This window comes from Phascolarctos cinereus, unplaced genomic scaffold (assembly GCF_003287225.1).
Source record: "Phascolarctos cinereus isolate Bilbo 61053 unplaced genomic scaffold, phaCin_HiC Scaffold_2;HRSCAF=192, whole genome shotgun sequence".
Classification (NCBI taxonomy): Eukaryota; Metazoa; Chordata; class Mammalia; order Diprotodontia; family Phascolarctidae; genus Phascolarctos; species Phascolarctos cinereus.
Window position 1 is genome coordinate 91,538,107 of NW_027555625.1, and position 21,765 is coordinate 91,559,871.

At 36.6% G+C, this 21,765-nt stretch overlaps 1 protein-coding gene across 3 annotated transcripts in view; it reads right to left on the reverse strand.

The window, feature by feature from the left end:
- The window catches only part of SRBD1 (S1 RNA binding domain 1), a 319,328-nt gene that overhangs the window by 165,679 nt on the left and 131,884 nt on the right, over positions 1–21,765 (reverse strand). The window lies entirely within an intron of this gene.

Sequence of the window (21,765 nt, forward strand, 5' to 3'; positions counted from 1 at the left end):
GCCACCTAGGTGCAGGGGAGATAGGGGACAGCCACTGAAAATCAATGGAGTCACCACCACAGAAGATGACTTTGCTAGAAGCCAGGAGAGTGCAGACCACAGCTTCATCCTTGTACAAAGCAAAGTGATGTCTGGGTCCCCAGAAGAGCTCTCTTTACTTCTATTCTGCATAGGGCCTCTGCCTTTGGAACAGCCATTCAAAAATTTACAAACATAAATGAACTTCAAATGAAAAAAGGTAATAGAACAATTGAAATCAGCAATTTTACATGAGAAGCACTGGGAGATAAAGTCTTCTGGAGTCTTCCAGAAGTGGGACAGAATTGAACAATTAAGATTAATTTGGAACTCTGGAAAGCATGAAAGCTGCTGATGAACTTAATCTTCACTAACAAAGAGTTTTTCTTGCGGAAGACAAAACATTTGTCAACAAATCTCATTACGAAGATTGTTGGCTGATCAAGATAACTTTGAGCACTTCTTTCTGAATCGGACAAACTAATGAATGAGGATGCATGTGAGAGATCCATAAACCTACTGAGGAATGAACATGGATCCAAAAATAAACTAACGTAAGGACACTTAGACCAGCACAAGTTTTGTCCCAAATATGTGGTGTATGGGAGATTAGAAACTTTGACACTTCTGAAAACAACACTAAGTCATGGGATCGGGGGAGGGGAGAGGAGGAAACAATGCCCTCAACTACTCAGAATGGACTGGAAAAAATGCTTTGTATCTGCACACAACTTATTCCGACTGATTTTATTACAGTATTGTCTGTGTAGTTCTGAATTCACTGAAATCGTGAGTGGCAAAAAACGTAGTTCAAAAAGAGCACTGTTGGCTAGAAAAACAAAACTTAAAGTGAATAATATTGTAATGATCACTTATGCCCACCCATCACTACACTTTTGATCAGATTTTGTCCGTGCGAATAATCATATGAGTACTGAAACTGGTTGGTTAGCCAGTGTCAAATATATAACAATACCATCTTAATTCTGAATAAACTATATAACTGCAACTATTTTACAAAGACATGGCTCAAACCTTTCAAAATACCTAACAAGATTTCATGAAATCTTTTAAAAAGAAAAGAAAAATACAGAGTAAAGATATTGATCATCATGGGCAAGGAAATATAAGAAGTGCTGGAATTGTACTCTACTGGAATTACCTACTCACCCATCAATATTTATCAGCATTTATGGTTAAATTTCTTTAATGACTCTCCTTAAGCTTCAGAAGTGTTTTATTTTTAAAATCCTTCGCATTTACTCAGATAGGAAACTGTAGCACTCAGTTTCAATAACATGAAAAAAGTTTCTCAGCAAGTAACAGCTGAACCAAAACTTCTCACTAGTCCTCATCCTCTTTCTTTGCTCTATACAAGAGGTAAGTGTTTAGAGGTGTTAAGTGGATGGCTATTTATTCATAGAAAAATAATGTTGAAACCAAAATACTACCACTGGAAGAACCCAATACATTTACTGTTTAGATCGGGGCTTCTTCAGTTTTTTCCACTCACAACCCCTTTTCATGTTTCATTGGTGTTGCCTTGCCTAAGAGCATGCACAGTGCAAAGTGCACATGCTTAGTATTCAGAACAACTTCCCTGCAGTGAAGCTGTGAGACGCATCTTGGACAAGTGCTTTAAGAAACACTTCAGATCCATTACGCATTTGATTTTTAATCAATTTTTGGTCATTGCATGTTCAGAAACCTTTTACTGTTGCTAAATTTTTCACAACCTGGGGCAGCCAGGTTGCGCAGTGGATAGAGCACCGGCCCTGAAGTCAAGAGGAACCGAGTTCAACTCTGGCCTCAGACCAAACACTTAACACTTACTAGCTGTATGACCCTGGGCAAGTCACCTAGCCCCAACTGCCTTAAAAAAAAAAATCAAATTTTCTACAACCCCATGGGGTCATGACCCACAGTTTAAGAAGTGCTGGTTAAAATTATACTGAAGGATGTGTCATTGAAAAACATTTTAAAATTTCAATATATCTTTAAGTAGAAATAAATTATAGTTTAAAACAGTAACTTTTAAAAATTGGCCCTTGTTGTAAATTAGTAACCTTTTGCTATGGACTCCTGAACACTTCAAATGATGAAGTCAGTAGAGGTGCCTTACAAGTACAGCAAAGAAAGTTACCTGCTTCCTCTAAAAAATCTTCCCAGAGATCTCTATATCAAAAGAATTTCTCACAGCACTTTGAAACTCTTCTTTAGATTATTACATTCTGCCTTACATTATATACATATGGATGGATGGATGGATGGATGGATGGATGGATGGATACATGCCACTATTATCCTCACCCATCCACAATTAGATTGTGAGCTCCTTTAGAGGATAGTCTGTGCCTTATTTGATCTATCACCAGCACCTAAACAAGTACCCTATCCATTGTAATGAATGATTACTGAATTGCTAAATGGAAATTAGTCCAAGAAAAAGCAATGATGAGTTCAAAAAACTTTAAGGTATATGCTGCTTTGACAAGAATCCTCCTTCAAAGCCATACATACTAACATGATCCAAGCATCTCAAAACGACACGCAGTCCCTTAGCCCCTATACCACCTTGCAGGTTTATTTCTCCACATTAGAGAAATACAATCAGAGCACTGACTAATGAGTTAGCTGGTAAACATTTATTAAGCACCTACCATTAGCCAGGCACTGCACTACACACTAGGAATACAAAGCAAGGCAAAGGACAGCCCCTGCCCTCGAGAAGCTCCCAGTTCTATAAAGGAGACAAAGTGGTACAATCAAACTATGCACAGGATAAGCTGGAATTAATCAACAGAGGGAAGGAAATCCTATTACTCAACAAAAAGCAGTCCTGTTGGAGAAACCAAGCAGAGGAAACAGGAGAAGGGAGAGAAGGAGGGAAGGGGGACAAGGGCGAGAGAGAGACAGACAGACAGAGACAGAGAAACAGAGGGAAAGGGAGAGAGGGAGGGAGGGAAAGAGGAAGAGAGGAAGAGGGAGAGAGAGAAATACACAAACCGCCTGGTTATCTTCATTGCACTTTTACTTCCAAATATGTAGCATGAGCACCACCTGGTGGGAGCCCAATTCCAAGGCAACTTTCAAAAGAGTTTAAACTCCAAGCACAGACAGCAGAGCTAGCCCAGTCTGAAACCTTGAAGGACCATGGAAACCACATGCCCAGATTTTAGATGTAAATTGTACACATTGCCCAACTTACCATTAGGATTTAATTTTTTTTTTAATTTATGGGGTTTTTCTTACTACAAAATAGTAGCTTTTCAGTATTATAATATGCCATCACAAAATATGGCAGAGACCATTTCCCATTAATGTAAAAATCCAGAAGTTCAGCAATGCAATGCAATTTAAACAAAAATGTATTGATCAACTACTAGAGAGGAGATACTTGACTGCAGCAATATATTAATCAGCCTATGATCATGTCAACAAGCATCTATTAAGTGTTTACTATGTGTCAGGTGCTGTGCTAAGTGTTAGAAATAAAAATAACAACCAACAAAAGGTCTTTGGTCTCAAGGAGTTCACATTCTGATGGAGGAAGAAAATATAATAATTGTGTACATAATAACTATTATAATATAATGACTAATAAAAATAATAACTATATCCATATACAAGATATATATAGTGTTAATGGAAGGTAATTTCACAGGAAAGGCAAGAGGGTCTGAGAAAGGCCTACAGAAGGTAGAATTTCAGCTGAGTCTTGAAGGAATCCAGGAAAGCCAGGAAGCAGAGGTGACAGAGAGCACTCCAGGCACACAGAACTGCTAGTGTAAATGCACAGAGGTGGTAGATAGCTGTCTGTGCGTAAGAATAACAAGTAGGCCAGTGTAGCTGGTGTAGAGAAGAATGGAAAGGTAAGTAGGGGCCAGGTGTAAAGAGGAAAGGCTGGAGACAGAAATATCAGTAAACACAATACAGGGATAGTCCAAGTGGGACCTGCACAAGGTAGAGACAACTGGAGAGGAAAGCAGGACACAGATTTGAGAAGTAACTGTGAGATTAAAATCAACAGAACCTGGCAATTTGTTGGTTGTGGGAGGTAAGGGAAGAGTCAGAGATGATGCTCCAGTTTTAAACTTTGCTGCCTGAAAGGATGGTCATATAAACAAAAGAAAAAGAGAAGTTAGGAAGAGATTTTGAAGAGAAGACACTGAGTTCAGTTTTGAACATAGTTGGAGGTACCAACAAAGACATACAAGTAAATATATGATGCTACATAAATTACCTCCTATTGAGAAGAACTTTCGAATGCCCTATTTGGGTGCTCTATGACAAAAAGCGAGAAGGGAGAAGAAAATTTCTCTACCATCAACAGAATGAGAAAATAATCAGTGACATACTGCTGATGCTAAAACAAAACAAAATTTAAAAACCTCCTGGCTTTCATTCACAAGGTTGCAAAGTTATGGCGATCTATCATAATATGTCAGAAAATAAAATTTTATTTTATTTTGATTTTTTTGGTTCTGGTCAATAATACAGACAGTGGACTGAATAACATCAAAGGTCATTTCAAAGGCACTAGGAATCAGAAGAGAAGGGAGATAATAAAATGAGGCTACATCGACTGTGTCTTGTATATGGGTTGCTAGGTTTACCTAGTGGAAAGCAACCTAGAGAACCAGGGAGGCTCAGAGTCAATTATTAGAAGCTCTCTACCATTTTCCTCCGTAAATAACTCCTTCCAAACCACAATTTTTTTTCTTTTGTTCCCTCCTCTCTTTCCACATTTATTCTTTCTCCTCTGCCTATGCCTTAAAGTATCCAGACGCAGGCCTTTGCTCAGTACTGCTGAGTACTACAGCCTGAAGAAACTTCAGATCCCAAGGGCATAAGCAATACCTGAGCACATAAAGAAGCAAATAATCGCATGGTTTGCAGTGGCAAGATAACCACCTCTATACGAATAATTAACTTAAAATTCAGGAAATACAGACAGAGAGTTCATTAAAAAAAAAAACTTTCGAAACCAAATAGGAAAAAAAATAAAGTATTTCCCCCACTATGTTAATAACAAGGAATTGTTTTCAACCTTTCCCCAACCCCCTGGAGAAATTCTGCTATAGATTTTTATTAATACTTAAACAAGCTTGTAAATCTTAAAGTACTATATAAATGTGGGTTATTACCATTACTATTATTTTACACTCAATTTGCATTTAGTTGCTGTTTAATCATATGCCATAAAACAGACTATATTAGTTTACCCAATTATCCAATTCTAGTTAAACTGAGATTGTGACTAATGTACACACAGTATGAACCATCAGTTCTTTGATAACATTCATTCTATAAGGTACAATTTTGAGCCTCTCTTCATGTAGTTATTCAATAAATTCTTTATGAAAAAGAGGTTTTTAAAAACTTTTTTATTAAATATTACTAGGAGTTGACCTCTTAGTAAGTGGAAGTTCAAGTTGACATCCTTTGAGATTGAATATGAAATATTCTCATTCTTCTATTCCAAAAAGAGAAAATTTCTAAGCTATTTTAATGGATGGAGGTCTCCAACCACAGCTCTAGTTTAACACTACTTCTTCACAACATTAAACGTGACCTCCAAAGCAAATGTCATCAGCTACAAATTGCTGACACTCAATTAATATACTAAAGTCTATTAAAATTTTAGTAATTCATATGCTAATAGACACGAGACTTTAATCAAATCTAAAGATCTTCAACCTAACATTTCAAATGGATTCCTCTTCCCAATTGTATACATTCATGGAATGTTTTGGTTTAAGTTTCAAATCACTTCGTTCCTGGAAAAAATTATGCCAATGTAAGTAGCTTTAGTTTGTGTGTTTTTCATTTTTTATGCTCATGAACATTCTGAATTGGAGTACCAAAAATAAAGTAGCATGATTGCCAAAATCTCATAATTAAGTAAAAGTTGCACTACTATAAATCCTCAAAAGGTGAAAGTTTTTTATGGTCATTAGGATAATTCCCAATTAAAAATCAAGTAGCCTTTTCTAAAGTCACTAGTTGAAGAAAGAAGGCAAAAAAGTTTGCAGCAGTACAAAAGAACACTGAATAGAGTCAAGAAGCCTGGGTTCAAGCCTCAACTCTGACATCGACGACATCATCATCATCATCATCATCATCATCATCATCATCATCATCGTCATCATCATCGTCATCATAGCAGCAGCTTACATTTATATAGTGCCTGGTATGTGCCAGGCACTATGCTAAGTGCTTTACAAATATCTCATTTGATCTTCACAACAACCCTGGGAGATAGGTGCTATTATTATCCCCATTTTACAGAGGAGGAAAACTGGGGCAAATGGCAGTTAACTATCTGCCCAGTATTATACCTCTAGTAAACAAATGAGACCAGATTTTCACTCAGGTCCTCTTGACTCCAGGCCTGACTGGCTATCCACTGTGCCATCTAGCTCCCCTAGGCAAGTCACTTAACATGTACATCAGAGACTAGGACTTATTAATAAGTCATAAACAGGTTCCAATCAACCTGCATAGATGGTATTCTCACACTAGGAGGTCATCATTCTGAGGAAATCACAGATTCACTGGGTATCTGAGTAACCACGGAAGTTAAAAGAAAAAGAAATATGTAGAGCACATGAGCATAACTGAATAAATATGACTCAGTTCCTTTTAATTCCAATTGTAAGAAATTTGTAGTATTCAAGGTTTGTTTACTAAGATTTTTCTGAATTATTTTCAAGCTGGTTCCATGGTCCTAGGCCAACCTCTGTGCATTAGTGAAAAAAGAGCAGACAAAGCTTTATTCATTTCTCCCAGTCTCAAATTCATTCCTCTTATTCCTTCTCTTACACTTTATCTACAATTGCTCAGCTCCTTTCAAAGTGATACATCAATTGTCTGCTAGGTATCTTCACTTCCCAAAGGCTCCTCCAACTGAATATGTTTAAAACAGAACTCATTATCATCTTCCCTAGATCCACTACCCTATTTCCATTGAGAGCACCAGCAGCTTTCACTTATCCACGTTCATCACCTCAGAATAACCTTTACATACTCCCTCTCCCTTTACCACCCATTTTCCAATCAGCTGTCATGTCTTGAGACAGCAGCAAGCAGAAAGGCGAAGCTTCTAAACATGCCACTCTCCCTGCCTTCTTAAAGAACAGGCCCTGCCTACGTAAAACAGGTACTGTTCTACCACCACCTTCAAAAACAATGGATGTATCTCTCTAGTTCATAGAATCATCCAATCATCCATACACACACACACACACACACACACACACACACACACACACACACACACACACACACACACACGGAACTTTAGGCCTCCATCATTTCTCAATTGGACTATTGTAACAATCTCTTAACTGGCCTTTGGCCTTCTAGTTTCTCTCCTCTCCAGTCCATTCTTCATACAACTGCCAAAATAATCTTCCTACAAGTATGTGACTGACTAACTTTTCTGCTCAGGAATCTTCAGTGGCTCCTTATTGTCTCTAAAATCTCTGTAGCTTGGCACTGAAAACTAAGTCCATATCATCTTTCCAGACTTATTTAAAAATATTGGGCTTCATTCCAGCTATATTTGTTTGATGGTCTAAATTATGTCACTGACACCTACACCTCCAAATGCTTTTGCACATTCAGACTATCCTCCGTACAAGGAATGTACTGTCTTCTTCCTCTGCCTCTAATAATCTTTAGCTTCCTCCAAGGATCAAGTCAAGGAAGGAAGCCTATTCTGAAGCCTCTATTTGAGGGGCTCTTAACTGGGATTTGTGAATTTACCAAAAAAAAAATTATATATATATATATATATATATATATATACACACACACACACACACACACACACACACACACATATATATACATATATATATATGTATGTGTATGTGTGTGTGTATATATATATGTATGTGTGTGTGTATATATATGTATGTGTATGTATGTATATATATATATATACACATATATAAAATATACACACTTTTTTATAAAATGTGTTGATCATAATATTCCAATATAATAGGTTTCCTTTGTAATTCTATAATTTATTTTTGTACTTAAAAACAGTATTCTGAGAAGGGTTTTATAAGGTTCACTAGGGGTCCATGACACAAAAAAGGTAAAAGGTGAAGAATTCTTGTTTTAGAATTACTAATTTCTCCTGACTAAAATTACTTTGTATATATTTTATCATTTAATCTTCTTTAAGGCAAGGATTGTATCTTCATTTTTGTCTTTGTATCAGCAAACCCTAGAACAGTGCCTTGCTCATAGCAGGCACTTAATAAATGTGTTAAACACACATTAAACTAAAAGATGAAACAATAACTAGTTTCCCTGCTGAAGTTCAAAAGAATGACCTAACGTGGTTACTATGCAGCAGTCTTGATCAAACTTAAACTAGAATTTTACTTTACCTATGCTCATGATACTATGATTAAACTGACACTACTTTCTATTCAGATGGTAATCTAATTCTTAAAGAAACCAGACTCAATACCATTGTTTTATACCAACTGATCTCTTCCTAGGACTTAAAAAAAAATAAAAAACCAGCAACAAGAAAATACAAAAATAAAACCACAAAATAATGCATTGTAAGAGGTGCTGGGGTTAGGAAAACTATGTATTACTACTCCAATTCTTTATACATGTTCCAATCTACTTTTGGGAATCACTACACATTTCTGTCTGCATTACAATTCACTGTATAAATATTTAACAAGAATAATTTAACTCAAAGACCTAAATTTCCAGAGTCTTTACAGCAAATGAACCTGTTCATACTATGTTTGATAAGTGACAACAAAGCTAAAAACAAAAATAAAGTAATTTACTACTATACACTAACTAACAAAAGAATTAGTAGACATTACGATCACATAAGTTTGGAGCAGTGACATTCAAGAACATGAAAAGCCAACTAATTTTTATTCCCATCACCCTATAATTTTCTAAACTCTACTAAAATAGTCCATAATTCAAACCTTTTTGTCTGCCAAGATAAGAGTAATGGAGATATACAACACAATATACACAATCTGCCAAAAAAATCTACTTCCATCTCTAGATTAATAATCACAACCAAAAACATACATTCCCTAATTCCAAAAACTCAAGTTAACCCCCTCAAAAACTCCTGGCCATGCAGAAATTGTTGGGGGAGGGTTTCCATCTGAATTTCCAATTCCTAAATAGTTTAAATTCTCACCTGATTTTTAAAGTAAAGTCTATTTGGATAAAACTAAATAAAAATTAAATTTAACATCTGTAGGAGAAAGTACAAAGAAAACTGAAAACTAGGCCTTCTAGTTAAACACATAATGTTTTAGGCAATTTTCAACAAATCCAATTCCAGACATTCTAAAATTGTCGTGTGTCAAATTTTAATCAGGTACTGGCATTATAGTACAACGAGTCACTGAACCATTGTTTTCAGAAATCATCTGTCCTCCTGAAGCTTTTGACATCATTGTTAAAGGTGCCAAGAAATAATATACTAGAAACTGTAAGAGAGGAGAATTGATGGGGCAGGAAAGAGTGTAAGGGGAAAGAGTATTACCTGAGAAATAAGCACAATTCATCCTGACCTATCTCCAATTTTGTTCATTTGTTTCACCTCAAGACCTTTAAGAATAATTCACATGAAAAATATCAGCACATTCTTTTCTTCATTGGGACTCTAGTTTGTCATAAAAGATCCAAATGAAATCAGCTTAGTTAAAGCCCCAAAACTTAGTTATATACTTTCAAAATGTAAGTTTATTTTTTCAAAGAAATGGGGATACAAGAAAGCTCCTTTAATGACATGAAACTCCATGCATTTGCTCCTTCAAAATAATCTCAATATAATAATTCACATTTCTATAGCACTGATAAAACAACTTTTCTTTAAAATAACCTAGTCTACTGTATAGTCTGTGCAAGTATTTAATATCCCCAATTTTTTTTTCCACTTATTTTTGAGGCAATTGGGGTTAAGTGACTTGCCCAGGGTCATACAGCTAGTGTCAAGTGTTTGGTCTGAGGCTGTATTTGAACTCAGGTCCTCCTGACTTCAGGGCCTAGCTGCCCCGATATCCCCAATTTACAGTTAAAGAAATTGAGGCTCTGAGAGGCCAAGTGACTTGCCCATTTAGTAAGTGGGAGAGCTTAATTTGAACTCCTGTTTCTCCTAATTCCAGGTTCATTGCTATTTCCATTACCCTACACCAGGGGTGGGGAATCAAATGGATTCAGTAAAAGGGTCTCACTTGAGGACCTAGAGGGCCACATGTGGCTTCGAGGCTACAGGTTCCCTACTCCTGCCTTACACTGTCTCCTCAATATAAGAGAGGGTACCCAAATATATATACATATATATATATATATATGTATATATATATATATAAAAAGCATTCTGCAAACAAATTAAAAAGGGAAGTCTGAAATAGCAATATCTATATAATCTATGAAAACATGGACAGACTCCAATAATAAAAGAGAAAGTATGACTAACATAAGAATTAAACTGCAGGTCATTCTAGGATTTGAAGAAAAACAAATCTTGAACTTTGTGGTGGCACTATTCATTATACAGAAGAATTCAATACATTATATCCAATGTAAACCCTAACCAAGAGGATTTTGTTATTAAAGTATTAAAAAGACCCCAGTATAGGGTGGCTGCACTCCTAATTCAGTCTGGAGGCAGAGACACTGAGAATAGATTCAGTCAACAGCATCATAGCAAGAATCCAGATCTTTAAGAACCATCTTATTTGGCTGAAAATTGACCTCATGTGGCAGCCCTGTCTTCACTGTCTCCCAATTTTTTCCAATTATCAAACAGCTGCCAAATTGATATTTCTGAAGCAATGGTCTTAATATATGTCATGCCCACTAAAAAACCTTCAGTAGATCTCACCTGCCTCTGGGATAAAACATAAATTCTTCAGTTTGGCTCTTCGTGAACTATTTCCAATCTAACTTTTTAGGTAAATTTCATATTATTACAACCTGTCACCCACTCTGTTCTATCCAAAATGGCCTTCATGATGTTTCCTCTTTCCAGAATTCCATCACTTGCCTACATACCTTTGTACAAAATGTGCTTTATGCCTGGAGGGCTCTCCGTTCTTATCTTGGAATCCCTTCAAAAGGATCAGCCCATTATTACCTTCTATATGAAGATTTTCCTGATTCCTCTAGTAGTAATAGTTGCTGTTTATTATTAGCATTAGCATTTATACATTGCTTTAAGGTTTGCAAAGTACTTTATAAATATTATCTCATCTACATGACCCTGAGAGGAAGGGTGCTATTATTATTCCCCATTTTACAGAAAATGAAACTGAGGCAGACAGTGGTTACATGACTTGCCCGAGATAAACAGCTAGTTAAGTACCTGAGACTAAATTTGAATTCAGGCCTTCCTAACTCCAGGCCTGGGGCTCTATCCACTGTGCCATTTAGTAGCTGCCCATCTCCTATAATTATTTTTCACCTCTTATATACCTTCTATTTAAATATCTGCATATTTAGTGTTTCCTCCAGGAGAATGTAAGCTCTTTGACAACCGCAGCTACTTAATTTTGTCTCTGTACTGCTGGCCTCAAGCCTAGTGTGGGGCACAACTGCTTGTCTACTTTGCGTACACCATAGGAGCCCTACAGAGTTGATGTAAAGAAATGCTTTTTCCTTGAAGCACTGTAAAACTAAGAGTTCTCATGTGATGATGAGCTATCCTACCAACTTGTGCTCTTTCTTATCATTTGAACTACTTAAATATACCCGAGCACCAACAAGCCAGAAGATAAACCAGAAGATAGGAGTCATACAAGGTCAGCGACACTGATCCTGCAAGTCCTACAGAGTATAAGCTTAACATATCTTTTTCTCCTTAGTTAACTATGTGGTCATCTTCTCACCTAAGGTCCCTGCACCTCCAGGCTTAAAAGAGCAGCATAATCCCCAGGGACATTTTGACAGTTCCATATTTATTCCACAAACAGATATTCTTGCTAATCAAGAACTGAGTAATATGACTTATGCAAAAGTATGAAAACTATACTGTTATAGGAATTTCTCTTAACAAAGACCCTGTAATTTCTTACTGAGCAATTCTGATGTAAATGAAGGGCATGGAAAGTATAATGCTCCCCAATGCCGCCCAGAATAAAACACAGTAAAGAAGGAATAAAGCCTTCATTTGTACAAACACTAAATTTATGCATGATTACAAACAAGAAGGCGGCCTCCCTGCTCTGAAATGGATCTCTTTTCCATAACAAATCTGCGTGCTGGTATGTTCTTACTCTAAAGTAACAAAACAAGAAATACAACTATACCTATTCATCCATCAATGAACAAATGCCCCAAGTACAGCCTTGAGAAAGAGGAGATTTCTATCTGTCTCCATCTTGTCTGAAAATGCTGACATTTTTCAGCAAGAAAAGGTTCCAAATGGCAGGTGTCAAAGTGCTTTAGTCTCACAAGCAGGGCTGGAAGGCAGAAAAAGCAGCAGCAGCGGGTGGCCATGTCAGCGGCCCACAGTCACGGCCGAGAGAACGCATGTCTGAAAAGAGCAAACCTCAGACTCTGTTAAATCAATCTTGTGCCACATGCCACTATGAGAACAATGCTGTGGTACCAAAGATTTGTTGCTGGGAGAAACACTCAAGCCAAATCTCCCACAAAAGGTGTTTAAAAAAACAACAACAACATTTACAAATAAATACACTGGAACTTCTATGGCCCACAGGTGTTGGGCACCTGGACATGTTTCTACTATCTTAAAGGGAAATAAACAAAAACTAAAACAAACAAGCTTCTTGCATACAGAGCAAAAGATAGGAACTGATATCTCTTATCAGTCCCTGACAGAAGCTTTCATTTCACAAGGCCATTTCCAAGTAAGTATCTCAAAATTCAAAAAAATTAATAAATTTGTATAGTGCTTTTTGGAAAAATTATTTCAAATACAAAATTATTTTTATCCTCAAAAACACCCTGGGAAGTAATCAGAGCAATGATTACTCTCCCCGTTTTATGAACTGATAAACTTGAGGTTCATAAAGTTTCGGTGACTTGGTAACAATAGTAAAGCAGAGAGAAAGGAACAGCAATCTTCTCACTCTCAGCTCACAGCAAATCCCATTTGATTCAACTGCCTTTTAACTGGTGTTTACTGTAAAACTGAGCTCTGAAACCATTAAATGTTGTCAGTATCAGAAAACAAGCACCGTTTGACAAAAAGACAACAGAATTGCCAAGATTCCATAATGAAGATTGGTTGCTGCCCATTCTGACAGCTGTGGTATATCACTAAATTTATTTATCCCCAAGCCAAGAACTAAGGATCAGCAGATAACTTCTGGGGTAGTCCTCAGAATTATACTATGGTATTCCTACTGACAGAAAAGCTAACCTCTATGACTTTTGAAGTCATTCATTATTTCCTAACACTCAATTCCCCCTACTGATTTAGCTGTCTTCATCTGTGAAACGGGAAAGGCAGGAGACAAGACTGGGCAAGACTAAGGTCCTTTCCAGCCTCCCAATCTATGATTCTCTGCTAGCAAAGTCACAAATTCCTTCAAATTGGAAGGCTGGAACAAACACAATTAACAGTAAGCTTAATAGAACAGGATTTAAGTCCCTGGTAGGCCAGGGTTGTTTCTTTGTCATCCTTGTGTTGCCAGTTTGCAGCACATACTGAGAACTCCCTAAATATTGAATTGCAAGCAAAGAAGTGAGAAAGCTCACTGCTCTCTCACTATGCCCCTCACTATGAGAAGCTTCAGGCTAACCTCCAGGTGGATATGCAATAGAAAAATATGACACATTAAAAAAAAATCTGATACTGAAGAATTTAAACCACAAAATTCCTGATTCCTCTGTATCAGTAGTTAACTACTAAAAAAACCCCACAACTGCTGAAAAGACTTTTAAAAAATTATCTTCCTATTGAAGGGATGTCCATCGATTGGGGAATGGCTAAACAAGCTATGGTATATGTCTGCAATGGAATATGACTGTGTTATAAGAAATAATAAGCAGGATGATTTCAGAAAAACCTGGAAAGACTTACATGAACTGATACATAGTAAAAAGAACCAGGAGAACACTATACATAGTAACAGCAATACTGTATGATGAAGAACTACAAATGACTTAGCTATTCTCAGCAATACAATGAATGATCCAAGATAATCCCCCAAAGGACTAATGATGAAGAGTAATATCCATCTTCAGAGAAAGAACTGATATTGTTTGAATGCAGACAGAAGCATGCTATTTTTCATTTTCTTTCATTTTTTTCTTTTATTCACATTTTCTTGTACAAAATGACTAATATGGAAATGTTTTACATAACTGCACATGTATAACCTATATCTGATTGTTTACCAGCTCAGGGAGGGGGAGTGAAATGAGGGATATAATTTGGAACTCAAAGTTTTAAATAAAAATGTTTTTTTAAAAACTGGAAAAAATTATCCTTTATTAACTATCATGATTAAATTTCCTCATTCAAAAGTATATTTTAAATCACAATTTTAAGAAATATTCTAGCTTCTCAATTAAAAGTATCTAATACATTATTACCTTTTAAGTTCATTTTAATCTACACTTGGAAAAGCAGGACAATGGCTCCAAAATTTATTCACATGGAATTGCATGTACTAAAAGTTTCATAGTCTAATATGATATGCCCTGTACACAAAAGTTTCTACTGAATTTAATTTTAATTTTTCTTTTCTAATGCCAAAAAGAATAGTAGTACATAACCCATAAAAGAAATTCAAATTGTACTTAACTGGCAATTTTGCTAAAAATAAAATTTACACATTTGTACATGATTTTACTGACGAGTCAAGTCAACAACTCAAAAACCAACAATTCAGCATCTTCTATGTGTAAAGTACTGAAGAAGTTAAAAAATGAACAAATATGCTTTTTGCTGACAAGAAGTTTGTAAGGTAAGATTAGGCATGTACACAGCTGAAAACAAGTCAAAATGTGCTGTCTTAGTTATAAGCAAAGTACTATTGGGATACAGGAAAAAAAAAACAGATTGATACCTAGGGAAAGAAGTAGTATTTAAGCCAGTCCTTTTAAGACACGAATGATTTGGGCAGGTAGATTTGGTAAAGAGAAATAAGAGAATAACATATTAAATATCAGTCTAATAAATGATTGTGCACAGGTAGGAAGGTAGAGGGTATGTTCAGGGGAAAGCCAATAATCCATTTTGGCTATGGTGCAGGGTACATGAAAGGGAGTGACGGGATACAAGGCTGTGAACATAAACTGTAGCCAAACTTTAACAGGCCAAGAGTAACACGGTAAAGAATTTAGACTTAAATGTTATATGCTTACTTTAAATGTAAAGATGTGCTCAATATCTGAGTTTATTTTCACTAGCAATGGTTCTGGAAATTAAAATATCCTTACCTAGTATACAGATGTAGGGCCAGAAAACAACTTTGTAAATAAAATAGTCTTGACTACTGTTTGTCAAGAATTAAGAGCTTTACTACCATTTATGGTCATATGAAAAAATGCTCTAAATCATTATTGATTAGAGAAATGCAAATCAAAACAACTCTGAGGGACCACATCACACCTATCAGATTGGCCAATATGACAAAACAGGAAAATGATAAATGTTGGAGATGTGGGAAAATTGGAACACTAATGCATTGTTGGTGGAGTTGTGAATTGATCCAACCATTTTGGAGAACAATTTGGAACTATGCCCAAAGGGCTATTAAAACATGCATACCCTTTGACCCAGCAACAGCACTTCTAGGGTGATATCCCAAAGAGATCATACAAATGGGAAAAGGACCCACATGTACAAAAATATTTATAGCAGCTCTTTTTGTGGTAGCAAAGAATTGGAAATTGAGAGGATGCCCATCAATTGGGGAATGGCTGAGCAAGTTGTGGTATATGAATGTAATGGAATACTATTGTGCTATAAGAAATGATGAACAGGCTGACTTCAGAAAAACTGGAAAGACTTGTATGGTTCGATGTTGAGTGAAGTGAGCAGAACCAAGAAAATGTACACAATAACAGCCACATTGTACAATGACTAATATTGATAAACTTAACCCTTCTCAGGAATACAAGGATCTAAGACATCTCCAGAGGCTTAGTGATAGAAAACGCTATCCACATCCAAAGAAAGAACTATGGAAGTTGAATGGCTATCTTTTTTTTTTCTCTTCTGTTGAGTTTTGTTTCCTCTTTCTGGTGGTTCCTCCTATTGGTTTTAACTTTTATTTACAACTTCACTAATGTGAAAATATGTTTAACAGGAATGTAAACATATAACCTATATCAGATTGTGCACTGTCTTGGGGAGTGTGGTGGGGAAGAAGGGGGAAGCATGTGGAAGTGATTGTTGATAAATCAAAATAAATTTTAAAAAAAGAATTAAGAACTTTAGCACAAAAGTATATAGCTAACACATTGAAGGTAGAATATTAAATGGTTTACACAACACTTACTCCAAAGGCACTGAAAGGAAAATGTCATAATCATGATGAGAGAGTATACTAGTAAGGGCACAAGTCTAAGTCATTTCTAGGAATTGTTCTCATCAAATTAAAATGTCAAAAATTGTTCAATCTAAAATGCTGCTAACTCTAAGGAATCCTACTCAAACCAATAAGAAAACCTACTTCTTTCAGCAGAAGAATGTATAATGATATGTGAAATTAAATGAGTTCAAGGAAAAGTTTCACCTAGGTATTCAGTGTAAGTGTCACTGTTAGCTACAATCTCCTTTAGATCTAAATTCCTATTGAAAAAAACTTTTCAAATAAGTAAATGAAGAGAAGAAATGGCTAACTCCAAGCTTTTTAGAGTAAAAGAAGCTACTCAATATGATAAAGTCATAAAAGAAGGGATAAATAATGATTGGAAACCTAAATATAACTATTATAAAAGGCAAACAGTCAAATGAAATCCCTCTCTCTCCCAACAAAGTCAATCTGTCCATTCCTCAACACAAATAATTGGATGTTAGGTTGCAGAAGATCGTTCATCAAGACAGAAACTCCACCACACATTATTTGTCTGGGCCCTTTATACGAGCTGATAAAACAGACTAAGAACAACATTTCCTATTTACTTTTGTTTTTCCAAAAGCTTCAATACTGCCCTATGGATGAGTATATTAACTTGCAAAATTGAAATCTGAGTCGTAATAAATGTCCTGTCAGTCAATTATACTATATCTTTTCCTCCTGAAAAAACAACTAAGCAAACATTCTCTGCATAATATCTGTATATTACCTCTCAGAAATAATGCTGTTAGGGCAATTTTCATTTGCTTACAATAGGAAGCAGTATTCTTGAGTTCTTCTGATTACACATAAATGTATGTCTTCCCTCCAAAATTCCAATTCTTAGCTGTGAAAACTAAAAATCAATACAACAGGACAGAAAAAAAATCCCAAAATGTAAAGCTAAGTATGACTATCAGGAACTAACTAATGTGTGGTGATCTGTGGAAATTTTTCTGAATATATATATATATAGCCTTTTATCCAGCCCTGCAGAACCACACCCAGCAGGAGCCAGTCACTCAGTTTTGGAATTCGTGCCCTGGGACTGTGGTATCCAGATTGGTACGCCCACTATATTTAGCCCCCTCTAATCCCTCAACTACACTTCACTTTGATCATCTTGCAGTCATACAATGCCTTACCCCAATCTGCAATCCTACCCCTTGCTCTAGGAACAGAAATCAAATACTACTGGTTCTGGAAAGTGGATGTGAATGACTAAACAGCTAAACTGTGACTTTCTCAGTATAAAACCATCTTCTATCTACTCCTCTCCTGTATGTCTTATTTCCACCATTAGAATATAAACTCCTTGATGGAGGTATTATCTCTTTTTTTAATCTTGATTCCCAGCACTTAGTACAGGTTTGGAATATAGTAAGTATCTCACAAATGCTTTTTCATTTATTTACTTGTTCTTTCAACTCCTCAATTACTTATCTATGATAAAAGCAGGCAATAAAGTGATCATATGGCAAGTTGAGCAGTAGGTTTACTTTGTTATTGTTCAGTCATTTTCAGTCATGACCTCATTTGGGGTTTCCTTGGCAGAGACACTGGAGTGGTTTGCCATTTCCTTCTCCAGCTCATTTTACAGATGAGGAAACTGAGGCAAACCGCACAGCTAGTAAGTGCCTGAGGCCAGATTTGAGCTCCTGACTCCAGGCCTGGCACTCTTTCCACTCCATCATCTAGCTGCCTGTTATGTATTACTACTTACAGCAAACTTACTATTGAAAGGCTCTGGAAATTAAGTAGTATTGGTCCCACTAGTTGATAGTGTTATGGTGACTATTCCCAAGATACGATTTCCTAGTTTTCAGATTCAAGCAATGGAAAAAAAATCATTTCTATTCTTTGCAACTTCTCCCTATGATCTCAACGAAGAACAAGCATATTACAGGTGTAGGAAAACAATATTTACAAATTCCTAGCCAGCACACACGAAAGAGAATAATGTAAAATATGGCTGGAAAGGTATCTGGAACCAAATCATAAAGGCTAAGTAAACATAAAAATTCACAGACTTGCTCCACTTCCATCCATTTCTTGGTCTCTCATTTTCATGAATATATATTGTTGAGAGGATCTGGCTTAACAAGATCCTATTATAAGTTTTCTATAGATTCATTTCCTGACTTTTTTAAGTTAAATTTTACTTTTCAAATTAATTACTTTTTTCATTTCCAAACACATTCCTCTCTTCCACCATATCTAGTCAGTTGGTCAGTAAACAAGCATTTGTAAAGTATTTTTTTACGTGCCAGGCACAATGGTAAATACTGAAGACACAAGGAAAGGCCCTCAAGAAACTAATACTATAATGGAGAAGACAAAAAGCAAACAAGTAAGAATGAAGACACTTGCTGGGAGGAGAGGAAAGGAGAGGGGAGGAGGAATAGGACTGACAAAGGCCCCAAGCAAAAGGTAAAATTTAAGTTGAATCCAGAAGGAAGCCAACTAGGAAGCAAGGGGAAGGGGAACAACATTCCAGGCATGGAAGTGGTATAAAATGCAAAAATATAAATAAAAGTAGGAAAAAGTCAAGTTGTGAAGGGTTAACAGAACGCTTTAGATTGAGTGGAGATGACAGGATCAGACCTATCACCTTGGCAGCTGAGTGGAGAAATATTAACAGCAGTAGTGGTGGTGGTGGTGGTGGTGGTGGTGGTGGTGGTGGTGGTGGTGGTAGTAGAGTAGGAGTAGTAGCAGCAGCAGCAGCAGTAGTAGTAGTAGTAGTTGTTCTAGAAGCTATAGTAACTGTAGTTAGCATTTATCTAAAGCTTTATGGTTTGCAAAGTGATTTGCAAACATGATCTCATTTTATCCTTACAAAAACTCTGGGATACAGATGTTAATATTACCCCCATTTTACAGATGAGGAAATTGAGGTAGAGGTTAAGTTACATGTCCAGGGTCTTTAGGAAGCAACTAAGGTTGTAACTGAATTCAGGTCATCCTGACTTCAGGTCCAATGTTCTATCCACTTCACCACCTACCTGTCTAAAGTGGGGAGAAACAAAAGGTAAGGATATCTTCCAGAGGGCTATTAAATTAGCGTGAGGGAGAAATGCAAGGGGTCTGAATCAGGCTTGGGGCTGTATGACTAGAAAAAAAAGGGTTGTATATGAGAGATCATACAATGGTAGAAATTACAAAATTTAACAACAGATCTGATGTGGGATGAGAGTTAGTGCAGAGTTTTAAGGATGACACTGAGATTCAAAGCAGGGTGACTGGGAGGCTGGCAGCGCCATCCAATAGTATTAGGAAAGTTGGGAGGAGAACATTTTGAGGGGGGAAGAGTTCTTTTCTGGACATGTGAAGTTTACAAGTACTGTGGAAGATAGCCCAAGTTGTTTAGAAAGTAATGCGGGGCAGCCAGGTGGTGCAGTTGATAGAGCACTGGCCTTGGAGTCAAGAGGACCCAAGTTCAAATCTGGCCTCAGACACATAACACGCACTAGCTGTATGACTCTGGGCAAGTCACTCAACCCCAACTGCCTTACAAAAAAAAAAAAGAGCTCAAAAAGTAACATAGAGCTGGAGGCTCAGGAACAAGAATGTCTGCATAGAGGGATCTGTGAATCATCTGCATAGAGACAATGATTGAACCCAGGGGAGCTGATTAGATCACCAAGTGAAATAGTAAAGAAAGAAAAGAGAAGAGGGCTCAGGATAGAGACATGATCTGTATGAAGATCCAGCAAAACAGACCAAGTCAGACTGGTCAGACAGGAGAAGCAGGAGGAAGCAATGTTAACCTAGAGAATATCTAAGAGGTGAGAGTGATCAAGAGTCAAAGGTAGAGAGTGTGAGGGATGAGGCCTGAGAAAAGGTCATTAGATTTTACAGTTAAGAAATCACTGGAAACTGTGGAGAAAGCATTTTCAACTGTTATGAGATTGGAAGCCAGATTGAAAAAGGTCTGGAAGACAATAAGACGAGGGGAAATACAGACATATCCAGTTGAATTTTCTCAAGGATTTTTAGCCAAGAAGTGGGGAGGAGATCTATAGGATCAGAGTTAGTGGGGGTGATGAGATGAAATGAGGATTATTTAAAGATAGGAGAGACATGGATATATTTTTCAGCATCAGAAATGTCAGCAGACGAAAAGAGAACTGAAGAATCAAAATAAAGTAAGGATGATGGTGAGGGTCAATCTGCCAATAGAAGATAGGAATGAATGGGATTAATGGCACATTCTGAGAGGTCTGCTTTGGCAAAGAGAAGGGCAACCTCTTCATATGAGACAGGAATATAGGAAGACAGTGAAGGAAGATGACTGAAAAATGTGAGATGAGAAGGGAGAAGAGACATCTCTCAGTAAATTGTCTCAAATTTTTAGTGAAAAGGTGAGGTCCTCACCTGAGGCAGTGGAGAGGGGAACATGGAGGCTTGAGGGTGAATGAAAAAGTCCCAATGTGCCTCTGGGGTGAGTGGGAAAGCAAAGCAATTAGGGAGAGATTTAAAAATTGCCTTGCTGCCATGAAGGCCCAGTTGAGATTATGTAACACTGATTGTAGTAGATCCAACAAACACATTTTCATGATTTTCTCCAGCTTCATTCCAATGAACTTTATCTTATTAAAGAGATTTATAAAAACGAAGAAATTCAGTAAAAACCAACCAATCAACCCTATCTGCCTGTGTATGAAGAATAAGTCTCACTGCTACCATTTTTACTATTTCATGAGATACTACCTGTAATTTTACACGATCCACTACTGTAAAGTTTTGCAATTAATTTATATTCTAAACTGGTATTGGCCCTGGCTACTACATATTCTCCTTGGTAAAGTTAATAGTCCTGTATTATTACCTGGCTGAGAAAATTTCTGTGCTCTTTTGGCTTTCTCATGATTACCTCACATCAGTTAAACTTCTTTGAGAAAAGACAGTCATCAATATTAGTTTTCCCATTATCTATTTTCCATTTATTGGGTTAACAGTACACAGCAAAAGCAATGCAATGTGAGATGATCACATGCCCTGTTGAAGCAATGTTTCTTATTGGATGAATGATAAAATCAGCTAAACCAACCTCTTTATTTGCCATTCCTGAGAGAACCCATGAACCATGCTTCCACTGGTCTGCATCTTCTAGTTTCTATTATAATGAGAATGTCAATACAAATGTTCTTCTATCACAACAACAATAACTAATATTTATAGAGAGTGTAGGTTTTGC